Source organism: Arachis hypogaea, chromosome 20, assembly GCF_003086295.3.
Source record: "Arachis hypogaea cultivar Tifrunner chromosome 20, arahy.Tifrunner.gnm2.J5K5, whole genome shotgun sequence".
In the NCBI taxonomy this organism is placed as follows: domain Eukaryota; kingdom Viridiplantae; phylum Streptophyta; class Magnoliopsida; order Fabales; family Fabaceae; genus Arachis; species Arachis hypogaea.
Window position 1 is genome coordinate 106924613 of NC_092055.1, and position 22013 is coordinate 106946625.

Consider the following 22013-nt stretch of genomic DNA (forward strand, 5'->3'; position numbering starts at 1 on the left):
AGCACTGCACTCCTTATTCATCACTATGGTTTGTCCTCCCTTGAGTGAGCTTTTCCTGGTCAGCAGCTTCTTCATGTACTTAATGTATGAGGGCATTTGTTGGAGGGCCTTGATGAATGGTACGTTTACATGGAGAGATGCAAATATGTCAAGAAACCTTGAGTATATTCTCTTCTCTACACCACCATTGAGTAATTGGGGAAAGGGTGCATAGAGTCTCAGCAGCTCCTTCTGTGTAATTGTGGTTTCTTGATGATTCTCTTCCTACTTTTCTGCTGATGTATCTTCAGGTTGTTCTGATGGTTTGTTCGGCTCTTCCTCAGTCTCCTTATCACTTATAGTAACCATCTTGCAATCTTTCCATCTGACTTTCTTTGCTTCACCTCTCGGATTTTTCTCTGTGTCACTTGGAAAGCTATCAGTAGGTTTAGGAATCTTCTCAGATAGGTATCCCACTTGAAATTCCAGCCTCTTGATGGTGTCTTCCTGATTCTTGATATTGGCTCGCACCTCCTCTTTGAACACCTTGTTATCTTGAATCTCCTTGTATATGCCTTCAAGTAGAGTCTCAATCCTTGATAGTCTTTCTTCCGATGATGGAGAGTTGAGATTGGAAGGATGAGAAGGGCTATTTTGACTTTCATATGGATGTTGAGAAGTGTTGTTGGGTGGGTGTTGGTATGACCTCTGTGTGGAGTGTTGGTGAGTTGCATTGTTGTTGGGGTTATGGCATCTCTGATCTTGGCCTTGGTCTTGTTGATTTTCCCACCCAAAGTTTGGGTGGTTCCTCCAACCAGGATTATACATTTTGGAGTATGGGTCATGATTCTGCCTAGGTGAATTCCCAATGTAGTTGGCTTGTTCCTGATCACCCTCTGCTTCTTCATTCACTCCTTCTTGGGTTGCTGCTGAAGTGGTGATTGCTGTTACTTGATTCCTCTCCATCTTCTTGGTGAGGTCAGCTAATTGCTTAGTGATCATCTTGTTTTGAGCTAGCAGTGCATCCACATTGTTCAGCTCCATCACTTCTCTAGTATTGCCTCTTTCAGAAGCATAGAAGTAGTCATTCTCTGCTACACTCTCAATGACATCTATGGCTTCTTCAATGGTCTTCTTCTTGTTCAGAGATCCCCCGGATGAGTGGTCTACTACCTTCTTTGATTCATATGAAAGACCTTCATAGAAAATGTGCAACTGCACCCATTCATTAAACATATCTGGCGGGCATCTTCTTGTCAAGTCTTTAAACCTCTCCCATGCTTCATATAGAGTCTCACCATCCTGCTGCCTGAATGTTTGTACCTCAGCTCTCAACCTGTTGATCCGTTGAGGAGGATAGAATCTTGCCAAGAACTTGTTCACCACGTCTTCCCAGGTTGCTAAACTCTCCTTCGGAAAGGATTCCAGCCATTTAGATGCTTTGTCCTTGAGCGAGAAGGGAAACAGAAGTAGTCTATAGGTGTCAGGATGAACACCATTAGACTTCACAGTATCGCATATCCTCAGGAAGGTGGTTAGATGTTGATTGGGGTTTTCTTGGACACTTTCTCCGAATGAACAATTGTTCTGAACAAGGGTGATGAGCTGTGGCTTTAGTTCAAAGTTGTTGGCATGTATGGTTGGCCTTTGAATGCTACTCCCACAGTTTCCTAGGTTTGGGTTGATGTAAGAACCCAGAACTCTTCTCTCTTGTCCAGCCTGATGTGCTGGACCTTCTCTGCCATGGTTGTGAGCCTCTTCTTCATGATGGTTTTCCATATTCTCCTCCATGTCTGATTCAAAGTACTCTTCCTCGTCCATAGCACTAATTACTCTCTTTCCTCTTGCTTCCCTCCTTAATCTAAGGAAGGTCCTCTCAGGTTCAGAATCAAAGGAGGTTGAAGCCCTGCTTCTTCTACCTGTCATACAACCAACAAGGCACAAGCAAGAAGGATAGGTGCAGACAGTAACTTCTACAGAAATACTGTTAGTGTGAGTGATGCAATATATCAAACAGTTAGTGGGTTAGTGACTGAATTGTAAACAACTAAGAAAATGGGTAGGGGAAAGGGAAGAAAATAGCTAAACAGAAAGTAAATTACTCAAATGAACTTAAATCAAACAAAATAAAAACAAATGCTCAATCTAGTTATCCACCAATTTAATTATTGTTGATACAAAATCAATCCCCGGCAACGGCGCCATAAACTTGATGCACGGAAACTTGTCTCTTAACAAATCTCCCTCGGCAAGTATACCGAATTGTCGTCAAGTAATAACTCACAAAAGAGTGAGGTCGAATCCCACAGGGATTGATTGGTCAAGCAACTTTAATTGGAAGAATGTTCTAGTTGAGCTAAGCAGAAAGTGAGTTGAGAATTGCAGGAAATTAAATGGCGGGAAAGTAAATAGCAGAAAATAAATGACGGGAAGTAAGTTGCAGAATCTTAAATGGGGAAGAGAAGTTTAGCATGAAAGTAAATGGCATAAAGTAAAGAGAATGGTTAAGATCAGAAATGGGGAATTCATTGGGCTTAGGAGATGTTGCATTCTCCGGATCAAGTTCATTTTCATCTCTTCCTCAATCAATGCATTCATTGATCTCCTTGGCAATCTTAAGTGATTGAATTCCAATTCCTTGGTAATTCAATCTCTTAAATCAGATCAATAGCCAATTCCTTGGTCTAATTCCTCATGAGAAGAGATGAAGTGTGGTCACTGATTATACCACATGTATTTTGGTGCACGAAATTGTGATCATCAATGGCGCCATCAACATGGTATGCTCAATTGATATCTCAACTCTTTATCACAACTTCGCACAACTAACCAGCAAGTGCACTGGGTCGTCCAAGTAATAAACCTTACGCGAGTAAGGGTCGATCCCACGAAGATTGTTGGTATGAAGCAAGCTATGGTCATCTTGCAAATCTCAGTCAGGAGGATTCAAATGGTTATGGAGGATGAATGATTAAAAGATAAATAAAACATAAAATAAAGATAGAGATACTTATGTAATTCATTGGTGAGAATTTCAGATAAGCGTATGAAGATGCTTTGTCCCTTCCGTCTCTCTGCTTTCCTACTGTCTTTATCCAATCCTTCTTACTCCTTTCCATGGCAAGCTTTATGTTGGGCATCACCGTTGTCAATGGCTACATCCCGTCTTCTCAGTGAAAATGTTCAACGCACTCTGTCACAGCACGGCTATTCATCTGTCGGTTCTCGATCATGTCGGAATAGAATCCAGTGATTCTTTTGCGTCTGTCACTAACGCCCCACAATCACGAGTTTGAAGCTCGTCACAGTCATTCAATCCTTGAATCCTACTCAGAATACCACAGACAAGGTTTAGACCTTCCGGATTCTCAAGAATGCCGCCATCAATTCTAGCTTATACCACGAAGATTCTGATTAAGGAATCCAAGAGATAAACACTCAATCGAAGGTAGAACGGAGGTGGTTGTCAGGCACACGTTCATAGGTGAGAATGATGATGAGTGTCACGGATCATCACATTCATCAAGTTGAAGAACAAGTGATATCTTAGAACAAGAACAAGCTGAATTGAATAGAAGAACAATAGTAATTGCATTGATACTCGAGGTACAGCAGAGCTCCACACCTTAATCTATGGTGTGTAGAAACTCCACCGTTGAAAATACATAAGAACATGGTCTAGGCATGGCCATGAGGCCAGCCCCAAAACGTGATCTAAGGTAGCATAGAACTACTCAAAGATTCCTCTTCTCTAAATACAATAGCAAAAGGTCCTATTTATAGAGAATTAGTAGCTTGGGGTTTACAAAAATGAGTAAATGACGTAAATATCCACTTCCGGGCCCACTTGGTGTGTGCTTGGGCTGAGCATTGAAGTATTTTCGTGTAGAGACTTTTCCTGGAGTTAAACGCTAGCTTTTGTGCCAGTTTGGGCGTTTAACTCCCACTTTGGTGCCAGTTCCGGCGTTTAACGCTGGGAATTCTTGAGTTGACTTTGAACGCCAATTTGGGCCATCAAATCTCGGATAAAGTATGAACTATTATATATTTCTGGAAAGCCCAAGATGTCTACTTTCCAACGCAATTGAGAGCGTGCCAATTGGGCTTCTGTAGCTCCAGAAAATCCACTTCGAGTGCAGGGAGGTCAGAATCCAACAGCATCTGCAGTCCTTTTTAGCCTCTGAATCAGATTTTTGCTCAGGTCCCTCAATTTCAGCCAGAAAATACCTGAAATCACAGAAAAACACATAAACTCATAGTAAAGTCCAGAAAAGTGAATTTTAAATAAAAAATAATAAAAATATAATAAAAACTAACTAAAACATGCTAAAAATATACTAAAAATAATGCCAAAAAGCGTATAAATTATCCGCTCATCACAACACCAAAATTAAATTGTTGCTTGTCCCCAAGCAACTGAAAATAAAATAGGATAAAAAGAAGAGAATATACAATGAATTCCAAAGACATCTATGAAGATCAGTATAAATTAGATGAGCGGGCTTTTAGCTTTTTGCTTCTGAACAGTTTTGGCATCTCACTTTATCCTTTGAAGTTCAGAATGATTGGCATCTATAGGAACTCAGAATCTAGATAGTGTTACTGACTCTCCTAGTTAAGTATGTTGATTCTTGAACACAGCTACTTTATGAGTCTTGGCCGTGGCCCTAAGCACTTTGTTTTCCAGTATTACCACCGGATACATAAATGCCACAGACACATAACTGGGTGAACCTTTTTAGATTGTGACTCGGCTTTGCTAAAGTCCCCAATTAGAGGTGTCTAGGGTTCTTAAGCACACTTTTCTTTTTGCTTTGGACCTCGACTTTAACCGCTCAGTCTCAAGTTTTCACTTGACACCTTCACGCCACAAGCACATGGTTAGGGACAGCTTGTTTTAGCCGCTTAGGCCAGGATTTTATTCCTGTGGGCCCTCATATCCACTGATGCCTAAAGCCTTGGATCCTTTTTATCACCCTTGCCTTTTGGTTTAAAGGGGTATTGGCTTTTTCTGCTTGCTTTTTCTTTTTTTTTTTCGCATATATCTTTTTTTTCTGCAAGCTTTTCACTGCTTTTTCTTGCTTCAAGAATCAATTTTATGATTTTTCAGATCATCAGATAACATTTCTCCTTTTCCTTTCATTCTTTCAAGAGCCAACAATTTTAACATTCATAAACAATCAAATTAAAAAATATGCACTGTTCAAGCATTCATTCAGAAAAACAATAGCATTGCCACCACATCAAGATAATTAAACTGTTTTAAAATTTGAAATTCATGCACTTCTTTTTCTTTTTCAATTAAAAACATTTTTTTTTAAGAAAGGTGATGGATTCATAGGACACTCATAGCTTTAAGGCATAGACACTAAGACACTAATGACCATAAGACACAAACATAGATAAACATAGGCATAAAAAATTCAAAAAACAGGAAAGTAAAGAACAAGGAGATTAAAGAACGGGTCCACCTTAGTGATGGCGGCTTGTTCTTCCTCTTGAAGATCTTATGGAGTTCTTGAGCTCCTCAATGTCTCTTCCTTGCCTTTGTTGCTCCTCTCTCATGATTCTTTGATCTTCTCTAATTTCATGGAGGAGGATGGAATGTTCTTGGTGCTCCACCCTTAGTTGTCCCATGTTAGAACTCAATTCTCCTAGGGAGGTGTTGATTTGCTCCCAATAGTTTTGTGGGGGAAAGTGCATCCCTTGAGGCATCTCAGGGATTTCATGATGAGGAATTTCCTCATGCTCATGTGCATTAGTGGGATCTCTTGTTTGCTCCATTCTTTTCTTAGTGATGGGCTTGTCCTCATCAATGAGGATGTCTCCCTCTCTGTTAATTCCAACTGAATTACAGAGGTGACAAATGAGATGAGGGAAGGCTAACCTTGCCGAGGTAGAGGACTTGTCTACCACCTTATAGAGTTCTTGGGATATAACCTCATGAACTTCTACTTCCTCTCCAATCATGATGCTATGAATCATGATGGCCCGGTCTATAGTAGCTTCGGACCGGTTGTTAGTGGGAATGATTGAACGTTGGATAAACTCCAACCATCCCCTAGCCACGGGCTTGAGGTCATGCCTTCTTAAATGAACCGGCTTTCCTCTTAAATCTCTCTTCCATTGAGCGCCCTCTTCACAAATGTCTATGAGGGCTTGGTCCAACCTTTGATCAAAGTTGACCCTTCTAGTGTAGGGGTGTTCATCTCCTTGCATCATGGGCAAGTTGAATGCCAACCTTACATTTTCTGGACTAAAGTCTAAGCATTTCCCCCGAACCATTGTAAGCCAATTCTTTGGGTCCGGGTTCACACTTTGATCATGGTTCTTGGTGATCTATGCATTGGCATAGAACTCTTGAACCATTAAGATCCCGACTTGTTGAATGGGATTGGTAAGAACTTCCCAACCTCTTCTTCGGATTTCATGTCGGATTTCCGGATATTCACTCTTTTTGAGTTTGAAAGGGACCTCGGGGATCACCTTCTTCATGGCCACAAATTTATAGAAGTGGTCTTGATGCACCCTTGAGAGGAATCTCTCCATCTCCCATGACTCGGAGGTGGAAGCTTTTGCCTTTCCTTTCCTCTTTCTAGAGGTTTCTCCAGCCTTAGGTGCCATAAATGGTTATGGAAAAACAAAAAGCAATGCTTTTACCACACCAAACTTAGAAGGTTTTCTCGTCCTCGAGCAAAAGAAGAAAGAGAAGAGTAGAAGAAGAAGAAAATGGAGGAGATGGAGGAGGCTTTGTGGTTCGGCCAGGGGGGAGAAGTAGTGTTGAGGTCATGTGAAAATGAAGGAGTGAAGATGGGTTTATATAGGAGTTGAGAGGGGTGTAGGGTTCGGCTAGTATGGGTGGGTTTGGGAGGGAAAGTGGTTTGAATTTGGATGGTGGGGTAGGTGGGGTTTTATGAAGGATGGATGTGAGTGGTGAAGAGAATGGTGGGATTTGATAGGTGAGGGGTTTTTTTAGGGAAGAGGTATTGAGGTGATTGGTGAATGGGTGAAGAAGAAAGAGAGTGGTAGGGTAGGTGGGGATCCTGTGGGGTCCATAGATCCTGAGGTGTCAAGGATAGCTCATCCCTGCACCGAGTGGCGTACAAAAACGCCCTCTGCCAATTCTGGCGTTAAACGCCGGGCTGCTGCCTATTCTGGCGTTTAACGCCAGCTCCTTGCCCATTCCTGGCATTAAACGCCAGTCTGGTGCCCCTTTCTGGCGTTAAACGCCCAGAATGGTGCCAGACTGGGCGTTAAACGCCCATTTGCTAGCCTTACTGGCGTTTAAACACCAGTAAGCTTTTCCTCCAGGGTGTGCTATTTTTTTCTCTATTTTTCATTCTGTTTTTGCTTTTTTTCAATTGTTTTTGTGACTTCACATGATCATCAACCTACAGAAAACATAAAATAACAATAGAAAATAGATAGATATAACATTGGGTTGCCCCCCAACAAGCGCTTCTTTAATGTCAGTAGCTTGACAGTGGGCTCTCATGGAGCCTCACAGATGTTCAGAGCAATGTTGGAACCTCCCAACACCAAACTTAGAGTTTGAATGTGAGGGTTCAACACCAAACTTAGAGTTTGGTTGTGGCCTCCCAACACCAAAGTTAGAGTTTGACTGTGGGGGCTCTGTTTGACTCTGTTTTGAGAGAAGCTCTTCATGCTTCCTCTCCATGGTTACAGAGGGATATCCTTGAGCCTTAAACACAAGGGATTCTTTATTCACTTGAATGATCAATTCTCCTCTGTCAACATTAATCACAGCTTTTGCTGTGGCTAGGAAGGGTCTGCCAAGGATGATAGATTCATCCATGCACTTCCCAGTCTCAAGGACTATGAAATCAGCAGGGATGTAGTGGTCTCCAACCTTTACCAAGACATCCTCTACAAGTCCATAAGCTTGTTTTCTTGAATTGTCTGCCATCTCTAGTGAGATTCTTGCAGCTTGTACCTCAAGGATCCCTAGCTTCTCCATTACAAAGAGAGGCATGAGGTTTACACTTGACCCTAGGTCACATAAAGCCTTCTCAAAGGTCATGGTGCCTATGGTACAAGGTATTGAGGACTTCCCAGGATCCTGTCTCTTTTGAGGTAGTCTCTCCCTAGTCAAGTCATCCAATTCTTTGGTGAGCAAAGGGGGTTCATCCTCCCAAGTCTCATTACCAAATAACTTGTCATTTAGCTTCATGATTGCTCCAAGGTACTTAGCAACTTGCTCTTCAGTAACATCTTCATCCTCTTCAGAGGAAGAATACTCTTCAGAGCTCATGAATGGCAGAAGTAAATCCAATGGAATCTCTATGATCTCATTATGATCCTCAGATTCCCATGGTTCCTCATTAGGGAGCTCATTGGAGGCCAGTGGACGTCCATTGAGGTCTTCCTCAGTGGCGATCACTGCCTCTTCCTCCTCTCCAAATTCGGCCATGTTGATTGTGTTTATGGCCTTGCACTCTCCTTTTGGGTTCTCTTCTGTATTGCTTGGAAGAGTACTAGGAGGGAGTTCAGTAACTTTCTTGCTCAGCTGACCCACTTCTGCCTCCAAATTTCTAATGGAGGACCTTGTTTTAGTCATGAAACTCTGAGTGGTTTTAATTAGATCAGAGACCATGGTTGCTAAGTCAGAGTGGTTCTGCTTAGAGTTCTCTGTCTGCTGCTGAGAAGATGATGGAAAAGGCTTGCCATTGCTAAACCTGTTTCTTCCACCATTGTTGTTGTTGAAGCCTTGTTGAGGCCTCTGTTGGTCCTTCCATGAGAGATTTGGATGGTTTCTCCATGAAGGATTGTAGGTGTTTCCATAGGGTTCACCCATATAATTCACCTCTTCCATTGATGGGTTCTCAGGATCGTAGGCTTCTTCTTCAGATGAAGCGTCCTTAGTACTGCCTGGTGCAGCTTGCATTCCAGACAGATTTTGAGAAATCATATTGACTTGCTGAGTCAATATTTTGTTCTGAGCCAATATGGCATTCAGAGTATCAATCTCAAGAACTCCTTTCTTCTGACTTGTCCCATTATTCACAGGATTCCTCTCAGAAGTGTATATGAATTGGTTATTTGCAACCATTTCAATGAGTTCCTGAGCTTCTACAGGCGTCTTCTTCAGATGAAGAGATCCTCCAGCAGAGCTGTCCAATGACATCTTGGACAGTTCAGACAGACCATCATAGAAGATACCTATGATGCTCCATTCAGAAAGCATGTCAGAAGGACACTTTCTGATCAATTGTTTGTATCTTTCCCAAGCTTCATAGAGGGATTCACCTTCCTTCTGTCTGAAGGTTTGGACTTCCACTCTAAGCTTACTCAATTTTTGAGGTGGAAAGAACTTTGCCAAGAAGGCATTGACTAACTTTTCCCAAGAGTTCAGGCTTTCCTTAGGTTGTGAATCCAACCATATCCTAGCTCTGTCTCTTACAGCAAAAGGGAATAGCATAAGTCTATAGACCTCAGGGTCAACCCCATTGGTCTTGACAGTGTCACAGATTTGCAAGAATTCAGCTAAAAACTGATGAGGATCTTCTAATGGAAGTCCATGAAACTTGCAATTCTGTTGCATCATAGAAACTAATTGAGGCTTAAGCTCAAAGTTGTTTGCTCCAATGGCAGGGATAGAGATGCTTCTCCCATAGAAGTCGGGAGTAGGTGCAGTAAAGTCACCCAGCACCTTCCTTGCATTGTTGGCATTGTTGTTGTTTTTGGCTGCCATATCTTCTTCTAGTTTGAAGATTTCTGTTAGGTCCTCTCCAGAGAGTTGTGCTTTAGCTTCTCTTAGCTTTCGCTTCAAGGTCCTTTCAGGTTCTGGGTCAGCCTCAACAAGAATGCTTTTGTCTTTGCTCCTGCTCATATGAAAGAGAAGAGAACAAGAAAGTATGGAATCCTCTATGTCATAGTATAGAGATTCCTTGAGGTGTCAGAGGAAAAGAAGAATAGAAGGAGGAGGTAGAAGAATTCGAACTTATCAAGAGAGATAAAATTCGAATTATTGATAATGGAGGAGTGTTAGTCCTTAAATAGAAGGATGTGAGAAGAGGGGAAGAATTTTTGAAATTAAAGTAAAAGATTTTGAAATAATTTTGAAAAATTGAAGAATGATTTTCGAAAATTAGAGTTGAAGAAAGAAATAAAGTGATTTTTGAAAAAGATTTTGAAATTAAAAATCAAAAAGATATGATTGAAAATTTAATTTTGAAAAAGATGTGATTAAGAAGATATGATTGAAAAGTTATGGTTTTAAAAAGATATGATTGAAAAATAATTTTAAAAAGATTTGATTTTTAAAATTAATTACTTGGCTAACAAGAAAAGATATGATTCAAACATTAAACCTTTCTCAGCAGAAAAGGCAACATACTTGAAATTTTTGAATCAAATCATTAATTGTTAGCAAGTATTTTTGAAAATGGAAAGAAAATGATTTTAAAAATATATGATTGAAAAGATATGATTTGAAAAAGATTTGATTTTGAAAAATTATGAAAACTTAAAAAAAATGTGCATTAAAAACAAAATCTTCCCTCTTGTGTCATCCTGGCGTTAAACGCCCAGAATGGTATCCATTCTGACGTTTAACGCCCAAAATGCTACTTTTTTGGGCGTTAAACGCCCAGCCAGGTACCCTGGCTGGCGTTTAAACGCCAGTTTTCCTTCTTCACTGGGCGTTTTGAACGCCCAGCTTTTTCTGTGTAATTCCTCTGCAGCATGTTCTGAATCTTCAATTCTCTGTATTATTGACTTGAAAAGACACATTTTTTTTTAAATTTTTTTTGGATTTTTAATCGAAATGCAACTAAACATGGAAAACTAAAATCAAACAAACAATGCATGCAAGACACCAAACTTAGAAGTTTGTATACTATTGACACAAACAAATTGAGAATGCATATGAAAAACAACAAAATACACAAAACAAGAGAATTTAAAGATCAGAGCAAGGAAATCATCAAGAACAACTTGAAGATCAATGAAGAACATAATGCATGAATTTTTCGAAAATTAGATGAATGCAGTTGACACCAAACTTAAAATTAGACACTAGACTCAAACAAGAAACATAAAATTATTTTTGATTTTATGATTTTATAAATTTTTTTGTGGTTTTTTTTTTTTGAAAATTGAGTGGAAAATAAAAAATAAGGGTTCAAAATTCTTAATGAGAATTCCAGGAATCATTGCAATGCTAGTCTAAAACTCCGGTCCAGGAATTAGACATGGCTTACTAGCCAGCCAAGCTTTCAAAGAAAGCTTCGGTCCAAAACACTAGACATGGCCAATGGCCAGCCAAGCTTTAGCAGATCATTGCTCTCAATAGCAAAATTGATAGAAATCAACAAGCTCTTGTGATGAAAAGTTGAAACCTCGGTCCAAAAGATTAGACATGGCTTCTCAGCCAGCCAGACTTCAACAAATCATCATGAAACTCTAGAATTCATTCTTAAAAACTCTGAAGAACAAAATAGAAAATATTTTTGTATTTTTTGAAATTTTTTTCGAAAAATAAAAAGGAAAACTACCTAATCTAAGTAACAAGATGAACCGTCAGTTGTCTAAACTCGAACAATCCCCGGCAACGGCGCCAAAAACTTGGTGCACGAAATTGTGATCATCAATGGCGCCATCAACATGGTACGCTCAATTGATATCTCAACTCTTTATCACAACTTCACACAACTAACCAGCAAGTGCACTGGGTCGTCCAAGTAATAAACCTTACGTGAGTAAGGGTCGATCCCACGGAGATTGTTGGTATGAAGCAAGCTATGGTCATCTTGTAAATTTCAGTCAGGCGGATTCAAATGGTTATGGAGGATGAATGATTAAAAGATAAATAAAACATAAAATAAAGATAGAGATACTTATGTAATTCATTGGTGAGAATTTCAGATAAGCGTATGAAGATGCTTTGTCCCTTCCATCTCTCTGCTTTCCTACTGTCTTTATCCAATCCTTCTTACTACTTTCCATGGCAAGCTTTATGTTGGGCATCACCGTTGTCAATGGCTACATCCCGTTCTCTCAGTGAAAATGTTCAACGCACTCTGTCACAGCACGACTATTCATCTGTCGGTTCTCGATCATGTCGGAATAGAATCCAGTGATTCTTTTGCGTCTGTCACTAACGCCCCACAATCACGAGTTTGAAGCTCGTCACAGTCATTCAATCCTTGAATCCTACTCAGAATACCACAGACAAGGTTTAGACCTTCCAGATTCTCAAGAATGCCGCCATCAATTCTAGCTTATACCACGAAGATTCTGATTAAGGAATCGAAGAGATAAACACTCAATCGAAGGTAGAACGGAGGTGGTTGTCAGGCACACGTTCATAGGTGAGAATGATGATGAGTGTCACAGATCATCACATTCATCAAGTTGAAGAACAAGTGATATCTTAGAACAAGAACAAGCTGAATTGAATAGAAGAACAATAGTAATTGCATTGATACTCGAGGTACAGCAGAGCTCCACACCTTAATCTATGGTGTGTAGAAACTCCACCGTTGAAAATACATAAGAACATGGTCTAGGCATGGCCATGAGGCCAGCCCCAAAACATGATCTAAGGTAGCATAGAACTACTCAAAGATTCCTCTTCTCTAAATACAATAGCAAAAGGTCCTATTTATAGAGAACTAGTAGCTTAGGGTTTACAAAAATGAGTAAATGACGTAAATATCCACTTCCGGGCCCACTTGGTGTGTGCTTGGGCTGAGCATTGAAGCATTTTCGTGTAGAGAATTTTCCTGGAGTTAAACGCCAGTTTTTGTGCCAGTTTGGGCGTTTAACTCCCACTTTGGTGCCAATTCCAGCGTTTAACGCTGGGAATTCTTGAGCTGACTTTGAACGCCGGTTTGGGCCATCAAATCTCGAGCAAAGTATGGACTATTATATATTTTTGGAAAGTCCATGATGTCTACTTTCCAATGCACTTGAGACCGCGCCATATGGGCTTCTGTAGCTCCAAAAAATCCATTTCGAGTGCAGGGAGGTCAGAATCCAACAGCATCTGCAGTCCTTTTTAGCCTCTGAATCAAATTTTTGCTCAGGTCCCTCAATTTCAGCTAGAAAATACCTGAAATCACAGAAAAACACACAAACTCATAGTAAAGTCCAGAAAAGTGAATTTTAAATAAAAACTAATAAAAATATAATAAAAACTAACTAAAACGTGCTAAAAACATACTAAAAATAATGCCAAAAAGCGTATAAATTATCCGCTCATCATATTTCCAAATCAAAGTATTGGGAGAATTATATGTCACCATATCCGCCCAAACCGCAATTTGGTCCAACATGAGAAAACATTTCTAGCATGATCTCTTCATCTCTTTTCTAAGGTTCAGAAGAGATCCAAGTATGAATAGCTTCTTTTCTAAGATAACTACTCAATTGGATGAAGATTGAAAGCTTTCTAGTAAAATCAAGAGAAAAGAAAGAAGAAGAATAATGAAAACTAGTATTGATCCATCAAATTACAACAGAGCTATGAAAACTATTATTGTTCATAGCTCCGGAAATGGAAAGCAAAGATGGAGAGTACATTCTGAAAGTTAAACTAGAAGTGCAGAGAAAGTAAAATACAGAGAATAATTCTAATAATGCCAAAAGCTCCTTTCTAGTTCAAAGCTCTCCCTATTTATACTATTCTTCTGATCTTCTAGTTGGCTCTTCAAGTCTTGGATATGGGCTTTGGATCTTGAGTTGAAGCAGTTATCTTCTTCAGTGGGCTCAGCTTTACTTGCAGAGAAAGTGTGAAGTAGGCAGGGACTTTAACTTAGGGCATTAGTGGTGTTAACGTTAAGTAAAAATGTGGGATTGAGAATGTTAGTGACAATCACCTTTTTCACTAACGTTCCTAACCCAAAGTGGTCCACGTTAACTTCAACGTTAGAGTTCACGTTAGAATAGTTAACGTGGCCTTTAACGTAGGCTTGCCAAATCTTCGAGAGCATTAGTGACACTTACCTTTGTCACTAACGCTTCAGAACACCCCTACTTCCCACGTTAGAGTTCACGTTAACTAGGTTAACGTGACTTCTAACGTGGTATTGATAGCCATCTCCAACGTTAGTGACAAAGGTGAGTGTCACTAACGTTGGCTCATCATCCCTCTTCTCCACGTTAGCTTCCACGTTAATGTAATTAACGTGGCTCATAGTGGCTCAATCCAACATTAGTGACAAAGGTGAGTGTCACTAACATTGGTGATTCTTGCTCCCTCTACGTTAGAGTCCACGTTAACTAGGTTAACGAGGCTTTTAACGTAGCCAATATGGGCTTAGTCCAACGTTAGTGACAAAGGTGAGTGTCACTAACATTGGCATCATCTTCTTCTTCCACGTTAGAGCTCACGTTAACTAAGTTAACGTGGCTCTTAACGTGGCCAATTGCCCCTTTTTGGAACGTTAGTGGCACTTACTTTTACCACTAACGTTGGAGTTCTACTTCTCTTCCACGTTAGCTTCCACGTTAACATAGTTAACGTGGCAACTGACGTGGGCTATGATGGCTCACGAAGGCGTTATTGGCAATCACTTTTCTCATTAACGTTGTAAGCTAGCCTTCATTCCACGTTAGTGGTCACGTTAGCTAGACTAACGTGGCTACTAACGTGGTTCTTCCTTGCTTCCTTTATCCTGAAATCAAGCAATAAAGTGCATCAAAGCTCTAATCCAAGTTATGAGACATGCATCATTCAATTTGTCCTTTAATTCATGCATAATTCTCATGAAATCATGTAAAATTCACAATGTTTGCTTGAATTAAGATGTAAGTGATTATTTACCCAAAACTTGCTTATTTCCTAAGAAAATGCATGAAACTACCTTAAAACCATAAAGAAAAGGTCAGTAAAACTGGCCAAAATGCCCTGGCATCAGTGGAAGTGCTCCTGCTTGAGAATGCACCAAAGGGAGAGGAAGCTTAAGCAAAGGACCGTCCAACTTAAGGACGTTAAAGAAAAGTGCTTGGTGGGAGGCACCCCACCGTGGTAAGATATTCCTTGTGAATACCTTCTTGTTTGTAGCTCTAGATATTTGTATATTTTGGGACTTCTTAATGCTGTTGATTGCATAGGAATGCTAGCTTTGTTAATCTTGTTGGATAACTAGGATGTTTAGATAGATGTCCTCATTTTGGTATGGATAAATTGTTGAAGAGAATGCTTTATTTTGAATTAGTGCTTGAATTTGAGTGTGTTCTCTTGACTACTAGCTTGAACACCTGCCAAAAATGTGTTAGAATAGCTTTTTCTATGTTGTGTTTAAAAAAAAAAAGCAAGGAAAAAGGGCATCCGCGCGCGAGCGCACTGTGGGCGCGCGCGCCGGTGGGGCTATTCTTACTCCTGGGCCAAACACCCGAGGGTCATGCCCACTTTGTGCTCATTTCGTGCTAGGCACCTACGCGTCAGCGTACGTGCCGCCTGTGCGCCCCTTGCAAATTGGCCATCGACGCGCAAGCGCACTGTGCGCGCGTGCGCCGATGGTGCTATATGAATTCCTTGGTACAAAAACCAGAGAGTTATGCCATACTTGTTCCTAGTCTGTGCCCGAACTGACGCGTCTGCGCACTGTTCGCGTCCGCGCCGGTCGCCAATTCATTTAGGCATGCGTCCGCGAACTGTACACGTCCGCGCAACCGTGCTGCGTGCCAACTATAGTACAATTCACCCAAGACTTAGGCCTACTTTGTGGCAATCCTGTGCCAGGGGCACAGCTGTATTCACGCGCATGTGCTAATGACGTGTACGCGTCCTTCACTCCACCTTCACTGACGCGCCAGCGCACCGTGCGCGCGCGCGCCAGTCGCGCGAACCAGTTTTAAAGCTGCGCGCCCTGCTTCTACCCCTCTCCCACCTTCTCTCTTATTTCTTTCTTTTTCCTTCCCCATCACCCCTCTTCTCTTCTTTCTTCTCCACCATCTACCACCACCGTCTCCGGCTAATTACCGGCGGCCACCACCACTTCCGGTGGCCCTACATCTCTTCTATCTCTTCCTTTCTCATCTTCACAAAAGAAAACTCCACCTTGTTCTTTTAAACTTCTCAAGGTTCTACTTCTTCCATATCTCATCTATTACTTTCTTTGCATAATCTCTTCTTGTAGTTAGATTTTTCTTGTTGATTTACTTATTTTCTCTTTTAGTTACATGATTATATTACTTGCCTTTTGTGTGCTTACTTTTCCTTTTTCTTGTTTTTCCATGGATGTTGAATTTGAGTTTTAATTTGCTTTAATAGATCTTCTTGATTATCTTTCATTGTCTTTGTCATGTAAGTAATGTTGTGTGATGATTGATATTTCATTTTGGACTTCAAATTGGTTGAGTATCTCATAATTGCTCATTGCTTGATACCTGCACACCAAGTGTTCGAGGAAATGCACGAATGCTATTTTCGTTTATTTTAATCATGTATCTTCAATTTGGTGCTTCCTCCTCACTCACTTGCTCTCTTCTAAGTGCATTGAGTCCACTTTGCTTATTGCTTGCTAATTAGATACTCATTGAACATGACTTGCTCTTTGTTATAGATGTTCGAGATTATTCTTCTCATGCCATATTGCATGCTTTACTTTCTCTTGCATCCCATGCGAAGTGTTGTGACCCATGTCTCTATGATTACCTTATTGCAATATTTCTTTTGGACACTATCTTTCACTTGCATGTTTTTGTGAGATGATTCTTTGGGTTTAATGCTTTCCTTTTTCCCTCTCTTTTTCAGGATGGCCACCAAGAAAGGCAAGGAGAAAGCTTCAAGGAAACTGGCCGCAAAGAGGGCACCCCAAAGGTCAAACTCTAAGGCGCACTCTTCATTAGGAGCCAAACTCCTATCTAAAAAGGCGAAGGCACCCACTCCTATTGATGAAAATGAGAAGAGCAAACCGGCAAAGGATTCTTCAAGGTTCTCCAACCGCTTTTGTGAACTTGTGTTCCCCGCCATGGTTGAGAGGAACTATCATGCTGAGCATCTACTCGCTCTGCCGGACAAGGTTGCTCCTTGTATTCTACCCCACATTGAACTGCGAGGATGGAAGTTTCTTCTGAGAAAACCACGAGAAGTCAACCTCTCGTGGGTGGTAGAATTCTACACTAACTACCATCTTCCCTCTCTTCAATCGGTATACGTGCGCCGGAAGCAAGTCTCAGTTTCAGAAGCGGCTATTCAGCATGTGCTTAATGTCTTACTAGTACCAAGTGACATGGATGGCTACCAAGAGGTCTTACATCAACGAGAAAAGTTTGGGTTTGATTGGGACTCGATCCTCCAAGTCATTGCTGAACCAGAGACATTTTGTACCCATGGTCGATTCAGGATGAGGCCCAAGTGCATTGACGCTCGCTTCCTCACTGTAGAAGCTAGTGATTGGGCCCAGATCCTATCCAACTATGTGCTACCTAGCACCCACAAGTCGTCCTTCACGGCGGATCTCGCTTTGCTTGTTTGGTGCATTCTCACGGAGAGACCGGTGAACATTCCACTTCTTGTCAAGCAAGCAATAGGACAAGTCCACACCCAGGGCAATTTGCCATTTCCAGCATTGGTATACAATCTAGTTGCTGCTGTGGGTGTTCCTTGGGAAGATATGGATACGAAGGCTATAATTCCGGCTAAGGGCGATATGGTCCCAAGCGGAAAATACTTACATCTCTCCATGAATAACCCAAGCCTTGACATAACTCTTCCATCTACTATTCCTTCCACCTCATCCTCACCACCACAGCAAAGATCCATACATCAAATGATAGAAGATCTAAACCGGAAGATTAATAGATATGAGCGGCGCAACCAACGCCGATACACTTATATCAAGAAGCTTCTGCGTTGTGTTACCCCTAGCATGGAGGAACCCGAAATATTCACATCCACCTCAAACCCAAGTGATGGGAGCTCTGATGGAGGGGATAGTGAAGGTTCCAGTCCTGACCGTCCTTTGCGCATTGTTGGTAGCATGGAGGACCGTGCTAAATTCTAAGTGTGGGGAGGTCGTTCGACCGATCTCCATGGGTAACAATCTCTTCCTTTCAACACCCATGGATTTATCTTTTGCTTAGTAGTTAGTACATTGCATGTGTAGTTAGTCTTGCTTGTAAATACTCCTTGCATGATAGTTAGTTCATATAGAGTTACTTAGTCAAAATAATGACTTCTTCCCCAAGAAACTGTGATTTCGGGATACCCTACCAATTTTGAAAAATTTTTTTGCGGTAAACTTGCTTCAAGAATGTATTTTGGAACATAGTGATTGAGCTAAGAACACAAGCATGTGAGTTTTGAGCCTATTGTGTGGTTATATTTTTTTAACCACTATTTCCCATTCTTGTGTGCATTATTCTCTCTCTATGATTGTAATCCTTGCTTTGTCTGATTCTATATGTCCATTATTTTGTGTATGAATGCATTTACATGATTGAGGCCATCATTTCAATAGTCACTTTTCCCAAACGGCCTTAACCCTTTTATCTACCACTGCTAACCAATTTTGAGCCAATGATAAACCCTTTTTGTTCTAAATAGAGCACATCAACAACCCTAAGTTAAAAACAATGGATGTCCCTAGATTTGGATCCTTGATTAGCTTAGGTAAGTTAGGGTGTGTGTCATTCAAATGGGAGGGTGTACTTGGGAACTTGGGTAGATATAAAGGTGTGTATTTGTAATTGTAATTGGAAATTTTGGGAAGTGGGAACATACTCATGTATTGAATGATTGAGCCATATGCATTGGAACCTTTGTACATGAAACCCCAGGAAAAAAGAGACCAAAAAGAAAAAAAAACTTTTATGTGTATATATGAGAATGTAAGAAAAAGAAATAGAAAAAAATATATATAGAAGAAACAAAAATAGAAAAAGAGAAAGCAATGGAAGGGGACAAAAATGCCCCAAGACAAAATAATAATAACAATGCATATGGGATGTGAATTGGAAAGAATACATGACTATGCAAAAAGTGAAACCCATGGGTAGCTAGGTATTATATTATAGTTGTATAGGTTGTTCTATGTGTCTAGTGGGATCTTAGGTTAATCAAGGACTCAAATTTTAAGCTCACTTGACCATATACATCCTTACCTTCACCCTAGCCCCATTACAACCCATGAATAAGACCTCATGATACTTGTAAGCATGCATTAAGTAATTGTTGATTGTTAAATGAAAGAAAAATCTTGGAAAGCATGATTAAGAGAGGATTGAGTGACGAACCCTATACATTCGAGCGAATAGAGCGGATACACTTCCGGTGAGGGTTCGATGCTCAACTCCTTGTTCCTGGCTTTCATAAGTGTTCATCTACCAAGTTATATGCACTTCATGTTGATGTTCAATTTGGTAGGATTTATGAACTACATATCATTTTCACCCCGTATGCTCATATGTGTTCTTGGAGGATAGATTTATCCTTGACGAAGTAGATAGACGATTTTACTTTAGTTGCATGCATTCACTCAGGTAGTTTGCATTTCATAAACCCTTTCTCACCATGATCTTTGGTCTTTTTATTTTAAGCATGAGGACATGCTTGGTTTAAGTGTGGGGAGATTTGATAAACCCCAATTTTGTGGTTTATATTGTGTGGGGGGTTTTTGTCAATATTTCTCACACTTATTCACAAGAAATGTATGGTTTTGTGTTCTCTTCCTAATATTGCTCCATGATGAAAAACATGCTTATTTTGCCTTAGAATTGCTATATTTTGATCCTCTTTTATTGTCATTCGATGCTGTAATGTATTTGTTGAGTGATTTCAGGATGTATAAGGCAAGAATGGCCTAGAAAAGAGAAATAAAGCATGCACAAGAGGAAGGAACATGAAGACTTGGATTTTGGGAACTTCAGCATGGGCGCGCACGCGCACTTTACGCACACGCGTGGATGTGGATAGCTGGAAGCGACGCGCAAGAATGGACGCATCCGCGTGGATCAGAGAAATCCCACCGACGCGTGCGCGCACATGGCGCGCACGCATGGATCACAAAAGCAATCGGCGCGCACGCACGCATGGCGCGCATGCGCGGAAAGCTGCACGTGACCTTATTAAAGGAAATCGTGCCTGGCGATTTCTGAGGCTCATCAGGCCCAAATTCAAGTTGTTTCTGCATGGAAAAAACCCAAGGATGCTAGGGGGAAAGAGGGGGGGGATCAATCATTTTACACTTAGACACAATTTTTAGCTAGTTTTGGTTCTTTGTTCTTCTAGAGAGAGAAATCCTTGTTCTTCTCTATATCTAGCTTTAATTTGATCTTCCCTTGTTAAATTTTGAATTGGATCTTGTTAATTACTAGTTTTAATTGTTTAATTTGAGTTTTTCTAGTATACTTGTGTTTAGATCTTGTGATAGTTTTATGTTTCCTTGTTATTTGTCATTTTATACCCATTTCATGAATCTTGTGGATCTTGATTTATTATTGTTGCATTGATGATTTCCATGATTAATTGTGTTGTTTGAGTGATTGTATGTTGATAATTGTTAGTGGGTACTTGTTAGTTCTAATTTAATTACAATTTGAATATGTCTTTTGTTGATGCTTACCATGTGTTTGATGAAATGTTCCCTTTGACTATGGAGTAGTTTTCTTTACTCTTAGCATAAGCTAAGGGAATTGAGTGACCTTGAGTCATTGGGTCTCATTGAATTAGTAATTTGAGAACCCTAGGTGATCAATTTGATACCCGTTGACTCTAACCCACTACTAATTCAATTAGTAGATAGGTTGGGACTTATGGGTTGATGTGATCAAACCTATTTAACTTACTTAAAGCCTAGGAGTAGACAATACGTACTTAAGGCTTTTGAAAAGTAGACTTAGTGGGTTGGTACCTGATAAACCACTATTTTATGGTTTATAATGTGCTTAATTGTGTGGTTTTATCATGGTCTTTACCCACTTATTCATATGATTAGCATGCATTTATATTTCCTTCCTAAAATTATTACATGATTTAAAACTTGCTTCCTAGAGACTTTTAATTATGCATTTTAATTCTCCTTTATTCTATTCGATACCGTGATCTGTGTGTTAAGTATTTCAGGATTTATAGGGCATGAATGAGTTGGAGATTGGAAAGGAAGCTTGCAAAAATGGAAGGAACACAAGAAATTAAGGAGATGACCAGCGAGGAGTGACGCGGCCGCATGGCTCACGCGACCGCACAAAAGAGAGGAAATCGCAGTGACGCGGCCGCATGGCTCGCGCGACCGTGCGGATTGGAATAGCACAAGTGACGCAGAGGCGTGGACGACGCGCCCGCGTGGCAAGCAAAATGCCGAATTACGCGTCCGCATGAATGACGCGATCACGTGACGTACACGATCTGCATAATCTGCAGAATTCGCTGGGGCGATTTCGGGCCCTGCTTTGACCCAGTTCTCGGCCCGGAAGAGCAGACTAGAGCCAGAGAACATGCAGAAACCAACAACAACATTCATTCTACACAGTTTTTAGTTTAGATCTAGTTTTACTCCTCCTCTAGGTTTTCTCTCTACATATTCATAGTTCTTAGGATTTTATTTTCTATTGCTTTTTGCATTGGGATATTGAGAAGAGTTATTACCTCATCAAGACTTCGTCATTCTAGTTCGTTTTCTTAACTTTTCTTTACTCTTCCATGTCCTTTAATTTACTTAATTTTACTATTGGATTGTTTTAGAATTTATTAACACAAGAATTACTTTTATTTTTAATTGATTCCTTTGAGTTTTATTTATCATGTCTTCCTTTAATTTCCTTTCTTATGTTATGAGTTCTACATTCACAATGAGCGAGTAGTTCCCTAACTTGATGGGGAGTTGATTGAGAGGAACCCTTGAGTTGGGATGCTTAAAAGAAAAATTGTAATTAGGTTTATTGTTGGGATGCTCTCTAGTCACTGACACTAATCCTTTTCAATTGAGCGGATTGGAACTTGTGAATAGAAACAGCATTCCAACTTGTTTGACCTTCCCTTACCTAGTAAGGGATAACTAAATAGAACAACCCTTAATTATCAATTAATCTTGAGAGTACTTCAACAAGAATAGGGCTTCCAACTA

The 22013-nt window shown here is 40.4% G+C and overlaps 2 non-coding genes across 2 annotated transcripts; both read left to right on the forward strand.

The window, feature by feature from the left end:
* The first annotated feature begins 1210 nt into the window (after positions 1-1210).
* On the forward strand, positions 1211-1317 carry LOC112787120 (small nucleolar RNA R71). Its single transcript, XR_003194551.1, has one exon. It is a non-coding gene; the product is annotated as a small nucleolar RNA R71 (small nucleolar RNA).
* A 7861-nt stretch (positions 1318-9178) lies between these two features.
* Positions 9179-9286, forward strand: LOC112787908 (small nucleolar RNA R71). Its single transcript, XR_003195293.1, has one exon. It is a non-coding gene; the product is annotated as a small nucleolar RNA R71 (small nucleolar RNA).
* The last annotated feature ends 12727 nt before the right edge of the window (positions 9287-22013 follow it).